Source organism: Bidens hawaiensis, unplaced genomic scaffold (assembly GCF_021521415.1).
Source record: "Bidens hawaiensis isolate Kalapana, Puna unplaced genomic scaffold, B.hawaiensis_p1.1 tig00064881_1, whole genome shotgun sequence".
Lineage (NCBI taxonomy): Eukaryota > Viridiplantae > Streptophyta > Magnoliopsida > Asterales > Asteraceae > Bidens > Bidens hawaiensis.
This window is the reverse complement of record NW_027501576.1, coordinates 3,739-23,915: the sequence shown is the minus strand read 5'-3', so window position 1 is coordinate 23,915 and position 20,177 is coordinate 3,739.

Genomic DNA, 20,177 nt, shown 5'->3' with positions numbered 1-20,177 from the left:
AATCTTCTGAATCTCAAGTAACTAGGCCTTCTAGACTTGAGAAAACCCTCAAACAACCCACCGGAAAATAAAAAAAGAAAGGACTCAAAAGGGGTTTTAGAGAGAGAAAGTAAAGAGAGGCTAGAGAGAAATATATAAGAAGTTTTTATTTCTTTCCAAGAATGATTTACAAACTAAGGGGAACCCTCCTTTTATATGCCAAGGATGGATTTCCGTGACATCGTCGCTTACATCACACTAGCCAATTACGTCATGACTTACATCACACTAATATTACATCATTGCTTACATCACACAAATATTAAAATATTAAAACACACCTATATGCTTTAATTACTTTAAGAGTAATTAAGCTTAAACACACATTAAAACCAACACACAATAAATATTTAAGCAAACATTAGTGATACTTCTTCGGGACGTGTTTCTTCATTTCTTCCATATCTTTTATTTCCGAGGTAAAATATGGTGGACTGGAGCGGTTTGGATCTGTATCTTCTACTAGTGGAACATTGATTTCTAAAACTTTGGTTGAATGGCCATATATTGTTCCAGTAGTTTAGGATAACTTGATCCCATTCTCTTGTTTGGGGGTTTTCATTTTTCCAGACGTCTATTTCTCCTAGAATCTCTGGAGGAATGTCTTTAGGGTTTACCTTGTTTTTCTTTGCCAGATATCGTCGGATGTCTTGCCATCCTTGGAAGTAGCTTACTTTGAGGTAGTAGCTTGAAGGATTCATTTCAAACCACCCATAGACAAGTTGTGACAGATCTGTTTCTATTGACATATTGTTTTTGGACATACCTACTTGGCTTGTTGAACAATACCAAGCAGTGTATGCCTTGTCTGGATGACAGAAACTCAACCCATTTGTTGATTGGGCAAACCCACCCTAGGAGTTTTACCATGTTCGTCCTTTCTTCAGGAAAAGCCTCTGACTTAATAGTGATCAGGTAATTGATTAGCTTGTTAGCATTAAAGGACATGGCTATTGTGGAAATTTCGAACAGATACCAAAAAAAAAACTAAGGCTTCTTTAAGTTGGTATGGGTTACTGATGTGTAGGGTATTGAGAAAAGGGTAACCTGGATGAAACATGTACTTTTCATGAAGGGGCCATTTTTCTTAAAAGCAATGGTTAGAAAGGTTTAGTAGTTTAGTTGGGAATCATCGAGGTTGTTTGCTGCAATCAGTTCTTTGACATCTAGGGGGTTTGGTGCTAAATTTGGCAGTTTGAGGTCGGCAATCAGTTCTTTGATATCGTGGTCAGCAGTGTTATCCATTTTTGGTATGGATATTAAAGCATGATAGCTCCGAGTGGGTTGGTGTCTATCCCTGGGGATACCTTTGCCTTTATAAGCCAACTGGCCTCTTTTAGTCATCTGAGGAACATTAGATATTCCCTTTGTTAGAGTCTTCTGCAATAGCCATGATCTTTGAGGTGATCTGCGGATATTTTCTTTTGACCGTCTTTTCTTAAAGTTGTGGATAATACACCTCTTCTTGATTCTACATTTTCCTTTCAAGATTTCTTTGCATGTGATATCCTGACAACCTTCTTTTGCTTTTGCAGGCATGGCATCCTAACAATTTGCTTTTGCAGGTGTGGCATCTTTTTCTTGGCAGTCTTCTTTTCCTTTTGCAAGTGGGGCTTCTTTTCTCTGGTAGTTTTCTTTTACTTTTGCAAGTGGGGCTTCTTTTCCCTGGTAGTCTTCTTTTACTTTTGCAAGTGGGGCTTCTTTTCTCTGAGAGATTCGTTTGTCTGCTTCTGCAGGAATGTTACTAGTAGTGCGCATACTGTAACCAACTGTTCCTGGTTGGTTTTCCAGGCTGGCAGGTTATCTTCTTTAGGAAGCTTGTTTTTATCTTCCTCCTCAAGAATGAGACCCTCGTCTTGGTATGACTTGAGCGCGTACATAGGTCTAACGTAATCATCTGAGTCACTGGTTTCTGACTCGCTTGACTCACTGCTTGAACCTGAATTATTATATCTGATTGAGTAAATTGTTTGCTCTCTTGGTTCATCATCAAGTGAGTATAATGATTCCAAATCGGAAACATCTATTGGTTCTGCCATGTTGATTTGTTGTAATAAGGCCTGGGTCTTCTTCTTGTCTTTGCAGTCTCTTGCGATGTGTCCTTTCTGGTTACAGACATAGCATCGGTCAGTATTTCTTCCTCTTCTTGATTTTCTGCTTAAGAATTTCCATTTCCTGTTTAACTTATCTTTTTTCTTGTGGGACTTTTTTCTTCTTTGTAAGTATTCCTTATCAAGGAAGGTATCAAGGAAGGTCTCTTGCGATGTGTCCTTTCTGGTTACAGCCAAGCCGTCTTCCAGTTCTTTCGAATTCTACTAGGAACCGTTTCGGGTTACAAAGTTTTGAAAGAACATTTAGGATCAGCTGATACAGTTCTCCGAGCGATGCTTAAGCAACTGTCGTATTTTTGTTTTCTAGGGCTCTGTATGCTTCATTTCATAAGGATTCTGGGAATAAGTTTAGGAAGACCTGTTTGAGATGTACGTCATCTACTCCATGTAGGCCGTAGAAGCTTTCAGACATTCTGTTGTAATGTTTCTCTAAGTCTTTTGGTTGGAATGAACAACACTTCATTTTCAGGAATTCTTCTCGTGCTTTAACTGTAAATTCCACTGGATTACCTAGAAAATCATTATAAATTATATGCATAAAGTCTTCAGGTGTTTGGCATTGTTGAATCTGAATTTGTTGATATTCTCCAAGGCTTAGGAACCAGTCCCGACGTCTCCCTTGACATCGTGTCAGGAAATGTTAGATGAACATATCGATGTTGTGGTATTGTAGTTCAGCAGAGCACCATGTCAGCATTTCTACATATCTTTCTCGACACTGTGATGGCGAGATGTCATCAAAGGTGAACTGTTGCTTGGAGTCTGTGTTGGGATACACAGTTTTGTTGGTTTGTGGTTCTGTCCGAGAGGCTGCGTCTTCGATATCAGAATCAAAGTTGTTTCTCTCCGTTGGTTCTGGTTGTGTCATGAATAAGTGTTTGTATTCATAGTTTGGATTTACGTCTTCAGAGAATTGTGATTTTTCTTCAGAACTAACATGAGATTCTTCATTAGAATAAATAATACTTGGAGCATTAATCGGCAATGTTTGTCGGTTATTTTGGATCATAGCCCTGGAATCCTCATTTTTGGACGATGGTGCTTCAGGATATGCCATCATCATGTTATCATCTTTGACCTGCTTATCTTTCTTAGGACCGCTTGTAGACGTCTTCTGTTCCGTGCTGCTTGATGAAGCACTGCGGTTTGAGGATGATTTGTTTGCTCTTGCTCTGATTTGGGCTTGCTCATTTGACCAGAGATTCATTGATGGTGACGTTTGTGAGAACGAGTGAATCGGTAAAGGTTGTGGTTCAAAAGTTATTCTATCAAACGGGGCACTATGTAGCCTCCATGGATCATCAACCATGGTTGAAGTTCTCTGCTGCTTGTGTTGTCTTTCAAGATCCACAAGCTACGATTTAAGGAACTTCATTTCAGCCTCCTTTTGAACTAGGCTGCTTGGCGGCTGTGTGCCAGGTCTTGCCCGGACTAGCTGGAGTAACTCATTATGGAGTCCAAGTATCTTGGTACGGACTTCATAGATGATACTATCAAGGCTTTGTAATCTGCTTACCAAGCTTTCTTGTGTCTGACAAAACCTGTTCTGCCGGGCTAGGACGGTTTTGAGAATATTTTTTTGGGCAATTGCATTCTTGCTTTGCCAATTGAGTGTGGCTTAAGCAGCAGTAATCTGACTTGAGGTGCCTGTGGGGTTCATAGTGCTGGAAGGATGTACTTTCCAGTTATGTTTTGTTTTTTGGACAGGATTTTCAAACAAAGTCAGAGCTGGGAACTCAGTCTGGTAGTTTGGGGACGAGGTGGATGCGATGGGTGTGATGACAAACATTCCCTTCGGCTTAGAAGAGGTTTTGGGTGATGAAGGTTTAGTCGGCACAGACTGTGACTGCGACGGTGAGTCACCATAAAGGACATAGTAGTCAAACTTGCCCGATGGTTCACCGAGAAGGCCTACGGCTGGATCTCCTGCTTCGCATCTCTTCTGCAGAGACCTTTGGGATCCTTACTTCCTTCTAAGAACGTCTTCATCATATTGAACCATGTCTGCTTCATCTAAGCATGACTAATAGTTGCATATGTCATATGGGAAATGTTCTGTTCTAACAGGCTGCATCACATACATGGTTGAGAAGACATTTCGTTTGTCTTCTTTCTTGAACTTGACTTTAACCAGACCATCCTAGTGTCGGGTGATATTTGGGGCTGTCGTTATCTGAACTGGAGCCTGATGGATCTGTTCATAATTAGTTATCCATTTTTCTGGAAGAATCTTGAGAAGCTCTTCTCTGGATAGCTGCTTAGGAACATAGGTGCAGGTTGGGACGACGTTAGAATCGATGTCGACGAACAGCGCGTCACCTGAATTGTCATACCCAGGAACCAAGATGTCCAAAGAATGATTTTGGACCTTGTACGCCATCTGGTAATGGAAGGTTGCTTTAAAGGTGTTACCTGCTAGGCACCTTCAATATGGATCTGAGCCTTTAAGGCTGTTAACAGTGATGGATCATTGAGCGGCATGTTGAAGTTTGGGTAGAAGGTGACAAACACCGTGCCGGCGTTCAACATGGTCTAAATAGTACCAGTACAGGCGTGTTGGTATTCTACAAACCTGGAATCGACCAAGGCGATCTGAGAGAACGCTGGTAGACCTTTTCTACCGTGGAAGGTCAGGGCTAACCTGATCGCACCGAAGTGGATGTGGGTGAAGCCTTGTGCTTGGCAGATCCTTGGAAGATCTGAGGGGAGTGATAGGGTGACTAGGTGTTTGGAGGTGTGGCTGGAAGCTGATGAGAATCAAACTTGGAAGTTTGAACATACTCCTTGACACCTGGGTTGGGATTTGGACTAATTATTTTTTTGACTCTTTTTGTAAGAGAATTTAGGGGTTTAGAAAAGAAACTATAGGGATTAACTAAGGGCATACTATTAATAGGGATTTTAGAATTATCAGACATGTATGAAAATTCATATAGCTGTCTATTCTAGACACTGACGACCGGACATAGAACGGGACAGACTGGACATGGAACGGGACGGACTAGACTCATGGTTCATATCTGAGTTTTAACGTGATCTAACATCTTCTGGGCTTTCCCAATTCGTACAAACTAGAGAGTTACAGCGACTCTTCTCCTCTTTAACGTCGTCTTACCACTCACGAACAAATTGTCTACCGACTCAGGGGAAGTGTTTACACGTCGTATCAGACTGTTCGAGTCCTAACAAGATCAGTTGTTCTGATGTGAGAGTTCCGATTAAAGTCGGCAGTCACAGAGCATACTTAAAAGATCCGGGAAGGCAGAACAGGAGCCTAGCTATGGCTCTGATTCCACAAATTGGGGGAGTGTATGGCAGATCTTCTGAAAGACCGGTAAGAACCTCAAGACACAAGGCGAGCCTCGGCTTGGAAATCTTCAGAACCTCAAGTAACTAGGCCTTCTAGACTTGAGAGAACCCTTAAACAACCCACCGGAAAATAAAAGAAAAAAAGACTCAAAAGGGGTTTTAGAGAGAGAAAGTAGAGAGAGGCTAGAGAGAAATATATAAGAAGTTTTTATTTCTTTCCAAGGATGATTTAAAAACTATTATAGGCCAAGGATGGGTTTTCGTGACATCAACGCTTACATCATACTAGCCAATTACATCATGTCTTACATCACACTAAATATTACATCATGGCTTACATCACACAAATATTAAAATATTAAAACATACCTAGATGCTTTAATTACTTTTAGAGTTGTTAAGCTTTATTCTTAAACACATGTTAAAACAAACACAAAATAAAACATTCAGGCAAACATTCAGGGTTTAGTGATACTTCTTCGGGACGTGTTTCTTCATTTCTTCCATATCCTTTATTTCCAAGGTAAAATTTGGTGGACTGGAGCGGTTTGGATTCGTATCTTCTACTTGTGGCCATTTACTGTTCCAGTAGTTTAGGATAACTTGATCCCATTCCCTTGTTTGGGGGTTTTCAGTTGTCCAGGCGTCCATTTTTCCTAGAATCTCTGGAGGAATATATTCAGATTATACCTTGTTTTTCTTTGCCAGATATCGTCGGATATCCTACCATGCTTGGAAGTAGCTGACTTTGAAGTAGTAACTTAAAGGATTCATTTCAAACCACCCATAGACAAGATGTGACGGATCTATTTCTGTTGACACGTTGTTTTGGACATACTTACTTGGCTTATTGAACAATACCAAGCAGTGTCTGCCTTGTCTGGATGACAGCAACTTTACCCGTTTGTTGATCGGGTAAAACCACCCGAGGAGTTTTAGCATGTTCGTCCTTTCTTCAGGAACAGCCTCTGACTTAATGGTAATCAGGTAACTGATTAGCTTGTTAGAATTAAAGGACATGGCTATTGTGAAATTTTCACACAAATACTAGAAAAAGCCTAAGGCTTCTTTAGGTAGTTGGTATGGGTTAATGATGTGCAGGGTATTGAGAAAAAGGTAATTTGGATGAAACTTGAGTTTTCCATGAAGGGGCCATTTTTCTTAAAAGCGATGGTTAGAAAGGTTTTGTAGTTTAGTTGGGAATCATCGAGGTTGTTTGCTTCAGTTCTTTGACATCTAGCGGGATTGGTGCTAAATTTGGCAGCTTATGGTCGGCAGTCTTATCCATTTTTGGTATGGTTCTTAGAATATGATAGTTCCGGGTGGGTTGGTGTCTAACCCCGGGGATACCTTTGCTTTTATAGGCCAGCTGGCCTCTTTCAGTCTAGTGAGGAGCAGTAGATATTTCCTTTGGTGGAGCTCTTTCTATCCTGTGAGGAACAGTAGATATTCCCTTTGGTGGGGCTCTTTCTATCATGTGAGAAACAGTAGATATTCCCTGTGGTGGAGCCTTTTGCAATTGTCGTAATCTGCGAATATTTTCTTTTGACTGTTTTCTATTAAAGTTGTGGTTGATATACCTCTTCTTGATCCTTCTTTTTCCTTTCAAGATATCTTTGCATGTGATATCATGACAAACTTCTTTTGCTTTTGCAGGTGTGGCATCTTCTCCATGGTAGTCTTCTTTTACTTTTGCAAGTGGGGCTTCTTTTCCTTGATAGTCTTCTTTTACTTTTGCAAGTGGGGCTTCTTTCCCTGAGAGATTCAATTGTCTTCTTCTGCAGGAATCTTTACTGATAATGCGCACATTGTAACCAACTGTTCTTGGTTGGTTTTCCAGGCTGGCGGATTATCTTCTTTAGGAAGCTTGTTTTTATCTTCCTCTTCAAGAAAGAGACCTTTGTCTTGGTATGACGTAAGTGCGTACATGGGCCTGACGTCATTAACGATTTCTGACTCGCCTGACTCACTGCTTGAACCTGAATTATCATATCTGATTGAGTAAATTGTTTGCTCTCTTGGTTCGTCATCAAGTGAGTATAATGATTCCAGATCAGAAACATCTATTGGTTCTACCATGTTGATTTGCTATAATAAGGCTTGGGTCTTCTTCTTTTTTTTTTGCAGTCCTTTGCTAAGTGTCCTTTCTGGTTACAGACATAGCATCAGTCAGTATTCCTTCCTCTGCTTGATTTTCTGCTTAAGAATTTCCATTTTCTGCTTAACTTATCTCTTTTCTTGTGGGACTTTTTTCTTCTTTGTGAGTATTCCTTATCAAGACCATACCTCTTGGAAGTGTCACACCCCAACCTAAGGCAGAAATGCCGGGGCGTTATCCGATTGCTCACAGCTCGAAGATACTATCATATATAAAATGTGACAATATCTAATTAATTATTTAATTAAAATAATACAGAATATTCAAATACAACAATACAAAGTTTGTCTTCAATATAACCCTAAGGTCTTTCTAAGTATCCATACTTCAACTTCAAACAACTTGCATATGCGTAGAAAATGGAGTTTTGTCAACAAACATGTTGAATGAGTTTACCACCAAGTTTTGACACCAAAATAATGTTAATATGATAAATAAGCAAAACATAATAAATGCGGTAATGAAATCAAACCAAAAGCAAGTAAGTTGTCGACTAAACCATTGCCAAGCGAATCGGGCGCCGGTAAATCAACTATGAGCAAACAAGAATAAGATCGTTGCCAAGCGAATCGGGCGGTGGTCAATAGAATGAGAACCCAATACATGGGGATATGTGGGACCTCTCCGAGCACGAATGCGCACACAAACAAGTAATCACATAACAAGCATATTTGATTAATCACACACAATTACACGTTTGCTATTTTTGATATGTATGTATATATAGATATGTATGTATAGTATGATATACGCATATGTCCCCAAAACGTTTATGAAATCGAGTAAAATAGGGGAATGATAAAACTCACCTGATCGAATAAGCCAAACGGGAATGATTACGACAAGAAACGATAATGACACTCCTCGAGAATTACCGACAAGAATCCTAATTAAATAATGTTACGAGTGAATTATAATGATATAATATGTATATCGAATTTAAGATTTTGATGTGATTTGAGTTACAATTATGATTAGTATGTTATGAATTGAACAATTGATCTCTACGAATTATTATTATCGTTTAATTATAAAATCATTGTTTGTCACAAAAACGGGGTTACGTACAATTAGTTTAAATAAATATGAGTTGAGATTTATTATAGTAAACGTTCAAATATATAATTATCATAAGATTTATATCTTGGAATCCTTAACAAAATTTGATGGCAAAAATATAGTTAACACTATTAATACGTCTAAATATGTTTATTATAGTTTTGTTTTAATACACACACACACACACACACACACACACACACACACACACACACATATATATATAAATTTATGGGCAACTTGATAAAAACGTTTGAGAACTTCAATATAAGTGTCGAGTTGGGTTGTAGTAAAAATAATAACGGTTTAGTATTATAATATATATATATATATATAGGTGAGATTTCAAATGAGAACCCCTTTGAGTTTTAAGAACTCGAAAGAACTCAGTGTAACGATTTTTTTTTTCGAAATTTTTTTTACACATGCGTAATATGTGTAGGTTACATATACAGAATTTTTTACGCACCGAGTCGACTTTTTACACATGTGTAACGGACGTAAAAGTTAGTGTAACCACTTACATCTTTATTCTCTCTCCTACTTTGACTTTTTTGCCAGATTTAATCTCAACCACATATTTCTATCCAATTAATTAAATGTGTGGCCTAGAATTGAGTTCTTAAGTTCTTAAAACTCACCATGGTTCTCGAAATATCCCTCCCCTATATACATACATACATACATATATATATATATGAAAATTTGTAACGAAATTGTTTAACACAATACGCTTATTTTATGATGTCGGTTTAACAAAATATTGTTTATTTAATAATTAATATTACTTATAATATATTATATATCATTAAAACAATTTAAAACATCAATGAAACAATAATAGTAAAAATATGTTGCTAGCCGGACTCGAACCCGCGACCTAATGGCCGGGCCAAATGAGCACACACACACCAGCCATGCGAGCTGGTGTGTCAGCTGGTAAAGAGATGAAAACAAATTAATATATACAGAAAGTAATTAACCTAAATTTATCAAGAACCCTAGATTATGAAATCGTTCAATCCATTCAGTGTGAGTTTAATTAACATTAGGGCTTTGGTTGTACGATATTAGATGAGCAATATGCATGTTTCAATTACCTTAAAGGTTGATGAAACCATGGAGAACGATCAACACAGTCACCGCGGCAAAGACAAGATTAAACAGGGAATTACGGCTAGAATTAATGCAATTAGGTTGAGGGGTTTAGGTCGTTGGATTATATAGAAGATGCAGACATGTTTAATTGAACTATTATGATGATCAGTTAACAATCCACGAATTTGGGCCTAAACGGGTTCGTTTATTTTAGAATTAAAATAGATTTAAGATACTATTTAACTAATTATGTTAGGAATTAGGACGGTTTGAATTATAGGAACGATATAGGAAGATCAATTTTGATTATAGGACGAAGATTAAGGTTCAAGTAATCTAAACGGGTCACGGTTTATGGTTAAACGGTTCTTGAACCATGTGTAAACGGGTTTGGGAATTGGGTTATAAGTTATTTTACAGAATTTGTAGTTAAGTCCTTGGAGTTTTGATGTGGGAACAATAGAGGGTTAAAGTTCATGTTTCGGGTTAAAAACGAACATTTTCTTAAAGTTGAACATATATTAAATAATTATAATAAATAAATATAAATTGTATGGTATTTTCTCGATAAACGTGAAACTTTTTAGTGATAAATTTCCCGAATATAAAACGTGTCGGGTAATAGATAAAGATTCGAACTTGGAAAACCCGAGTTGTTACAGGAAGTATGGGAGCAGTTGCAGGAGTCTTCATCTTTGAATTTTATCCAGAGATGCTTATCAACACAAGCTGAGCCAAGCCGTCTTCCAGTTCTTTCAAATTCTACTAGGAACCGTTTTTGGTTACAAATTTTGAAAGAGCATTTAGGATTAGCTGATACAGTTCTCCAAGCGATGCTTAAGCAATTGTGGTATTTTTGTTTTCTAGGGCTCTATATGCTTCATTTGATAAGGATTCTGGAATGAGTTTAGGAAGACGTGTTTGAGATTTACGTCATCTACTCCATGTAGGCTGTAGAAGCGTTCAGACATTCTATTGTAATGTTTCTCTAGGTCTTTTGGTTGGAATGAACAACACTTCATTTTCAGGAATTCTTCTCGTGCTTTAACTGTAAATTCCACTGGATTACCTAGAAACTCATTATGAATTATATGCATAAAGTCTTCAGGTGTTTAGCATTGTTGAATCTGAATTTGTCGATATTCTCCAAGGTTTAGGAACCAGTCCCGAAGTATCCCTTGACATCGTGTCAGGAAACGTTTGATGACCATATCGATGTTGAGGTATTGTAGTTCAGCAGAGCACCATGCCAGCATTTCTACATATCTTTCTCGCCAATGTGATGGCGGGATGTCATCAAAGGTGAACTATTGCTTGGAGTATGTGTTGGGATACACAGTTTTGTTGGTTTGGGTTCCGTCCGAGAAGCTGCGTCTTCGATATCAGATTCAAAGTTGTTTCTCTTCGTTGGTTCTGGTTGTGTCATGAATAAGTGTTTGAATTCATAGTTTGAAGTTATGTCTCCGGAGAATTCTGATCTTTCATCAGAACTAACATGAGATTCTTCATCGGAATAAATGATACTTGGAGCATTAACAGGAAATGTTTGTCGGTTATTTTAGATCATAGCCCTGGAATTCACATTTTTGGACGGTGGTGTTTCAGGATATGCCATCATTATGTTATCATCTCTGACCTGCTTATCTTTCTTAGGACCACTTGTGGACGTCTTCTGTTCCGTGCTGCTTCATGAAGCACTGTGGTTTGAGGATTATTTTTTTCTTCTTGCTCTAATCTGGGCTTGCTCATTTGACCAGAGATTCATTGCTGGTGACGTTTGTGAGAACGAGTGAACTGGTAAAGGTTGTGGTTCAAAAGCTATTCTGACAAACGGGGCACTCGGTAGCCTCCATGGATCATCAACCATGGTTGAAATTCTCTGGTGTTTGTGTTGTCTTTCAAGATCCACAAGCTGCGCTTTAAGGAACTTCATTTCAGCCTCCTTTTGAACTACGCTGCTTGGCGACTGTGAGCCAGGTCTTGCCTGGACTAGCTGGAAGTAACTCGTTATGGAGTCCAAGTATCTTGGTACGAAATTCATAGATGATACTCTCAAGGCTTTGTAATCTGCTTACCAAGCCTTCTTGTGTTTGACTGAACCCGTTCTGCTGGGCTAGGATGGTTTTGAGAATATTGTTTTGGGCAACAGCATTCTCGCTTTGCCAGTTGAGTGTGGCTTCAGCAGCAGTAATCTGACATGAGGAGCCTTTTGGGTTCATAGTTCTGGAAGGCTGTACTTTCCTGTTATGTTTGGTTTTTTGGACAGGATCTTCGAACGAAGTCAGAGCTGGGAACTCAGTCTAGTAGTCTGGGGACGAGGTGGATGCGATGGGTGTGATGACAAACATTCCCGTCGGCTTATAAGAGGTTTTGGGTGATGAAGGTTTAGCCGGTACAGGCTGTAACTGTGACAGTGACCCACCATAAAGGACATAGTAGTCAAACTTGCCCGATGGTTCACCAAGAAGGCCTACGGCTGGATCTCTTGCTTCGTATCTCTTTTGCAGAGACCTTTGGGATCCTTTCTTCCTTCTAGGAACGTCTTCATCATATTGAACCCTTCTGTTCATCTAAGCATGACTGTTAGTTGCATACGTCATATGGGAAATGTTCTGTTCTAACAAGCTGCATCATATACATGGTTGAGAAGACATTTCGTTTGTCTTCTTTCTAGAATTTGACTTCAACCAGACCATCTTGGTGTCAAGTGAAATCTGGGGCTGTCGTTGTCTGAACTGGAGCCTGATGGATCTGTTCATAATTAGTTATCCATTTTTCTTGAAGAAGCTTGAGAAGCTCTTCTCTGGATAGCTGCTTAGCAACATAGGTGCAGGTTGGGACGGCGTTAGAATCGATGTCGATGAACTGCGTGTCACCTGAATTGTCATGCCCGGGAACCATGATGTCCAAAGAATGATTTTGGACCCTGTACGCCATCAGACTGTTCAAGCAACCTTCCATTACCAGATAGAAATTTTTAAAAAAGAAATGAAGCAGAGGAAGAAATATTGACCGATGCTATGTCTGTAACCAAAACGGACATTTCGCAAGAGACTGCAAAGACAAGAAGAAGACCCAGGCCTTATTACAACAAATCAACATGGTAGAACCAATAGATGTTTCTGATCTGGAATCAATATACTCACTTGATGATGAACCAAGAGAGTAAACAATTTGCTCAATCAGATATAATAATTCAAGTTCAAGCAGTGAGTCAAGCGAGTCCAAAACCAGTGACTCGGATGATGACGTCAGGCCTATGTACGCGCTCACGTCATACCAAGACGAAGGTCTCATTCTTGAGGAGGAAGATTAAAAAAAGCTTCCTAAAGAAGATAACCTGCCAGCCTGTAGAAGCAGACAAACGAATCTCTCAGGGAAAAGAAGCCCCACTTGCAAAACGAAAATAAGACTACCAGGGAAAAGAATCCCAACTTGCAAAAGGAAAAGAGGACTACCAGGAAAATGATGCCACGCCTGCAAAAGCAAAAGAGGGTTATCAGGATATCACATGCAAAGAAATCTTGAAAGGAAAAGTAAGAAACAAGAAGAGGTGTATTATCCACAACTATAAGAGAAAACGGTGAAAAGAAAATATTTGCAGATCACCTCAAAGATCATGGCTATTGCAAAAGAATCCAACAAAGGGAATATCTACTGTTCCTCAGATGACTGAAAGAGGCCAGTTGGCCTATAAAGGCAAAGGTATTCCTAGGGATAGACAACAACCCACCCAGAGCTATCATACTTTAATATCCATGATAGCTCTGGGTGGGTTGTTGTCTATCCCTGAGAATACCTTTGCTTTTATAGGCCAGTTCCATGCATATTAAAGTATGATAGCTCTGGGTGGGTTGTTGTCTATCCCTAGGAATACCTTTGCCTTTATAGGCTACCTGGCCTTATGGATATTAAAGTATGATAGCTCTGGGTGGGTTGGTGTCTATCCCTGGGGATGCCTTTGTTTTTATAGGCCAACTGGCCCTTTACGTGACATCATCGCTTACATCACAAAAGGGGGGAGTGTATGGCTGATCTTCTTAAAGACCAGTAAGAACCTCAAGACACAAGGCAAGCCTCGGCTTGGAAATCTTCTGAACCTTAAGTAACTAGGCCTTCTAGACTTGAGAGAACCCTCAAACAATCCACCGGAAATAAAAGAAGAAAAGACTCAAAAGGGGTTTTAGAGAGAGAAAGTAGTGAGAGGCTAGAGAGAATTATATAAGAAGAAGTTTTTATTTCTTTTTAAGGATGATTTACAAACTAGGGGGAACACTTCTTTTATAGACCAAGGATGGGTTTCCGTGACATCGTCGCTTACATCACACTAGCCAATTACATTATGGCTTACATCACACTAATTATTACATCATTGCTTACATCACACAAATATTAAAATATTAAAACACACCTAGATGCTTTAATTACTTTAAGAGTAATTAACGTTTATTCTTAAACACACATTAAAACATTCGGGCAAACATTCAGAGTTTAGTGATACTTCTTTGGGGAGCTGTTTCCTTCATTTCTTCCATATCCTTTATTTCCAAGGTAAAATCTGCTGGACTGGGGCGGTTTGGATCCGTATATTCTACTAGTGGAACATTGATTTCTAAAACTTGGTTGAATGGCCATTTACTGTTCCAGTAATTTAGGATAACTTGATCCCATTCTCTTGTTTGGGGGTTTTTCATATGTCCAGGCGTCCATTTCTCCTAGAATCTCTAGAGGAATGTCTTCCAGGGTTTACCTTGTTTCTTAGCCAGATATCGTCGGATGTCCTGCCATGCTTGGAAGTAGCTTACTTTGAAATAGTAGCTTGAAGGATTCATCTCAAACCACTCATAGACAAGTTGTGACGGATCTATTTCTGTTGTCATATTGTTTTGGACATACTTACTTGGCTTGTTGAACAATACCAAGCATTGTCTGCCTTGTATGGATGACAGCAACTTAACCCATTTGTTGATTGGGAAAACCACCCTAGGAGTTTTACCATGTTTGTCCTTTCTTCAGAATAACCTCTGACTCAATAGTAATCAGGTAACAGATTAGCTTGTTAGCATTAAAGGACATGGGTATTGTGAAATTTTTGAACAGATACCAAAACCCAACCTAAGGCTTCTTTAGGTAGTTGATATGGGTTGCTGATGTGCAGGGTCATTGTATCAAAGGGTAATCTGATGAAACCTGTAGTTTTTCATGAAGGGGCCATTTTTCTTAAAAGCAATAGTTAGAAAGGTTTTGTAGCTTAGTTGGGAATCATCGAGGTTGTTTGCTGCAATCAGTTCTTTGACATCTAGTGGGATTGGTGCTAAATTTGGCAGCTTGAGGTCGGCAATCGGTTCTTTGAAATCGCGGTCGGTAGTGTTATGTAATATCTACTGTTTTTAAGCTTGAAAATCAGTTTTTATTTTCCGGTTAGGGAAAACACTAGATATTACATCATCTCTTACAGCACACAAATATTAAAATATTAAACATATCTACATGTTTTAATACTTTAAGAGTAATTAACCTTTATCTTAAACACACATTAAAACCAACACATAATAAATATATTTAAGCAGACATTAGTGATACTCCTCGGGACGTGTTTCTTCATTTCTTCCATATCTTTTATTTCCAAGGTAAAATCTGGTTGACTGGAGCGGTTTTGATCTGTATCTTCTACTAGTGGAACATTGATTTCTAAAACTTGGTTGAATGGCCATTTATTGTTCCAGTAGTTTAGGATAACTTGATCCCATTCTCTTGTTTGGGGTTTTCATTTGTCCAGGCGTCCATTTCTCCTAGAATCTCTAGAGGAATGTCTTCAGGGTTTACCTTGTTTTTCTTAGCCAGATATCGTCGGATGTCCTGCCATGCTTGGAAGTAGCTTACTTTGAAATAGTAGCTTGAAGATTCATCTCAAACCACCCATAGACAAGTTGTGAAGGATCTATTTCTGTTGTCATATTGTTTTGGACATACTTACTTGGCTTGTTGAACAATACCAAGCATTGTCCTGCCTTGTATGGATGACAGCAACTTAACCCATTTGTTGATTGGGCAAACCACCCTAGGAGTTTTACCATGTTTGTCCTTTCTTTAGGAATAACCTCTGACTCAATAGTAATCAGGTAACAGATTAGCTTGTTAGCATTAAAGGACATGGGGTATTGTGAAATTTTCGAACAGATACCAAAAACAACCTAAGGCTTCTTTAGGTAGTTGATATGGTTGCTGATGTGCTGGGTATTGTATTAAAGGGTAATCTGGATGAAACCTGTAGTCTTTAATGAAGGGGACATTTTTCTTAAAAGCAATAGTTAGAAAGGTTTTGTAGCTTAGTTGGAATCATAGAGGGTTGTTTGCTGCAATCAGTTCTTTGACATCTAGCGGATTGGTGCTAAATTTGGAAGCTTGAGGTCGGAAATCAGTTCTTTGATATCGCAGTCGGCAGTGTTATCCATTTTTTGGTATAGACATTAAAGTATGATAGCTCCGGGTGGGTTGGTGTCTATGCCTGGGGATACCTTTGCCTTTATAGGGCCAACTGGGCCTCTTTTAGTCATCTGAAGAACAGTAGATATTCCCTTTGTTGGAGTCTTCTGCAATAGACGTGATCTTTGAGGTGATCTGCGGATATTTTCTTTTAAACCGTTTTCTATTAAGGTTGTGGATAGTACACCTCTTCTTAATCCTTCCTTTTCCTATCAAGATTTCTTTGCAAGTGATATCCTGACAACCTTCTTTTGCTTTTGCAGGCGTAGCATTGTGACAATTTGCTTTTGCAGTGTGGCATCTTTTTCTTGGCAGCCTTCTTTTCCTTTTGCAAGTGGGGATTCTTTCCCTGTTATTCTTCTTTTACTTTTGCAAGTGGGGCTTCTTTCTCTGAGAGTTTCGTTTGTCTGCTTCTGCAGGAATCTTTACTAGTAGTGCGGCATACTGTAACCAACTGTTCCTTGTTGGTTTTCCAGGCTGGCAGGTTATCTTCTTTAGGAAGCTTGTTTTTATCTTCCTCCTCAAGAATGAGACCCCTCGTCTTGGTATGACTTGAGCGGCGTACATAGGTCTAACGTAATCATCTGAGTCACTGGTTTCTGACTCGCTTGACTCACTGCTTGAACCTAAATTATTATATCTGATTGAGCAAATTGTTTGCTCTCTTGGTTCATCATCAAGTGAGTATAATGATTCCAAATCGGAAACATCTATTGGTTCTGCCATGTTGATTTGTTGTAATAAGGCCTGGGTCTTCTTCTTGTCTTTGCAGTCTCTTGCGATGTGTCCTTTCTGGTTACAGACATAGCATCGGTCAGTATTTCTTCCTCTTCTTGATTTTCTGCTTAAGAATTTCCATTTCCAGTTTAACTTATCTTTTTTCTTGTGGGACTTTTTTCTTCTTTGTAAGTATTCCATATCAAGGAAGGTATCACGAAGACCATACTTCTTGGAAGTATGGGAGTAGTTGTAGGAGTCTTCAACTTTGCATTTTATTCTATGATGCTTATCATCACAAGCTGAGCCAAGCCGTCTTCCAGTTCTTTCGAATTCTACTAGGAACCGTTTTGGGTTACAAAGTTTTGAAAGAACATTTAGGATCAGCCTTATACAGTTCTCCGAGCGATGCTTGAGCAACTGTGGTATTTTTGTTTTCTAGGGCTCTCTATGCTTCATTTGATAAGGATTCTGGGAATGAGTTTAGGAAGACGTGTTTGAGATTTACGTCATCTACTCCATGTAGGCCGTAGAAGCGTTCAGACATTCTGTTGTAATGTTTCTCTAGGTCTTTTGGTTGGAATGAACAACACTTCATTTTCAGGAATTCTTCTCGTGCTTTAACTGCAAATCTCCACTGGATTACCTAGAAACTCATTATGGATTATATGCATAAAGTCTTCAGGTGTTTGGCATTGTTGAAATCTGAATTTGTCGATATTCTCCAAGGCTTAGAACCAGTCCCGAAGTCTCCCTTGACATCGTGTCAGGAAACGTTTGATGTACATATCGATGTTATCGTATTGTAGTTCAGCCAGAGCACCATGTCAGCATTTCTACATATCTTTCCTCGCCACTGTGATGGCGGGATGTCATCAAAGGTGAACTGTTGCTTGGAGTCTGTGTTGGGATACACAGTTTAGTTGGTTTGTGTTTCCGTCCGAGAGGCTGCGTCTTCGATTGTCAAAATCAAAGTTGTTTCTCTCCGTTGGTTTTGGTTGTGTCATGACTAAGTGTTCGAATTCATAGTTTGGAGTTATGTCTCCGAGATTTCTGATCTTTCTTCAGAACTAACGCGTGATTCTTCATCGGAATAATCGATACTTAGAGCATTAACTATCAATGTTTGTCGATTATTTTGGATCACAGGCCGGGAATTCTCATTCTTGGACGGTGGTGCTTCAAGATATGCCATCATCATGTTATCATCTCTGACCTTCTTGTCTTTCTTAGGATCGCTTGTAGACATCTTCTATTCTGTGCTGCTTGATGAAGTACTGCGGTTTGAGGATGATTTTCTTGCTCTTGCTCTGTGTTGGTGCATGTTTTGTAACAGATGATCTTTTGTGTTTGTTAGAATTGAGAGCAACGGTCAAAGGGGAGACTGTTGGTGCATTTTGTGACCCTCGCTATGCAATTCAGACCAGCGGAGACGCCATAAGGTGAAGTTAGAACAACTTCGCCTTAGGCGAAGTTAGAACAACTTCGCCAACGGCGAAGTTAGGACAACTTCACCTTAGGCGAAGTTATCACAACTTCGCCATAGGCGAAGGTTATGAACAACTTCGCCTACTGACGCCTACTGAAGTTTATATATATATATATATATACGTGTGTCTTGTTTAGGTTAAGAATCCAGTAATTCAGAGAGTTGTTTGTTACAGTTTGAGTGTCGAGAGAGAACAAACAGAGAGAGAGTGTCGTTAGGGACGACCCGAGGTAGAGCTTACCTCGGGTCTGACGTGTTTCTGTTTTGTTACGGTATGTAACGTGTTTGTTTAATTATTATTACTAAAGAATCTGCAGATTTGTTATCCCGTTCTTGTATTTGTTCGTGTATTTCGTTCGTGTACGTGTTTGTGTTCTTCATCTTTACACCAATAAACGAGTCTAGGAGGATTCCGCACCTCCTAGACCTCGTGCGGATCTCGTATCAATCGGCGACGCCCCGGGGGGACCTACATGTGGTATCAGAGCCTTAGGCTCTTATGATATGGTTCGAGATCTGCGTTTTGGTGTTTCTGGCACGTTTCTGTGCGTTTTCTGGTCCGAACAGCGCCGCAGGCGAAGTTATTGTTCATCAGGCGAAGTTGCCATCACTGTTCGTAGGGTTTCAGCGAAGATATAAGGTCTGGCGAAGTTATGGCCAGGTGAAGTTGACTTTAGGCGAAGTTGACTTCTCGGCGAAGTTAAAAAAAAAAAAAAAAAAGAGTATTTGGAGTTTTCGTCTGTATGGCCAGGTGTACACGATTATTGTGAGACCGAAGACGTTGTTCCGTCAACGAGTGAAACTTGTTATCTCTTGGTCTTACGTGTGAACAAATACGTGTCAACTATGGATATGGAGTTGAGTTTGAGAATGGGATATTGATTGAAACTGGATATTGACACATATTTGGGTGTTTGTGGGCAATGAAATTGTTGTTGTTCGAGGTTGACCAACTGAAGAAAGTCAAATTGAACTGAAGGTTTTCGTCATTACTGGATTGCGGTCAGAGCATGTTATTTATGTTATTTTCAAGGCGTTTCGAGAATTGGATCCTGAAACGTGATGCTTATTTATTAGAGTGAAAATTCTGGAACAAGTTGGATTTAATCGGGATCTAAAGTGTTTATGTTCTTGATCGTTATCCCTGGTGATTGAAGATGCTTCGGATTAATTAATGGTCATGTGTTAGATTCTGTCAAGGTGGTTTTGTGATGAAATTGATCACTTGATGTTGAGTAGTTGAAGATTAAACCTTATCGTATGCCGACGAGTTGGTGAAGTTGTGGAGGACGCCCAACTTCACGTGTTGGTGAAGTCAGATGGACTCACGTGATTGGTTGAGATGATCTATTGGCACGAGGATGCATGCATTTCAAAGACCTCAATCATTATAGTCGGAGAAGCTTACACTGAAGGGGAGATCTGATATGGAAGACGCTGGGTGATTGGTAGATTTGTGAAGCTACAGGACAGTTTCAGACACGGCTGGTTGATGAGCAAACAGAAGATCATCAGTTAAGAGGGAGTCTGTTGGTGCATGTTTTGTAACAGATGATCTTTTGTGTTTGTTAGAATTGAGAGCAACGGTCAAAGGGGAGACAGTTGGTGCATTTTGTGACCGTCGCTATGCAATTCAGACCAGCGGAGACGCCATAGGTGAAGTTAGAACAACTTCGCCTTAGGCGAAGTTAGAACAACTTCCCCAACTGCG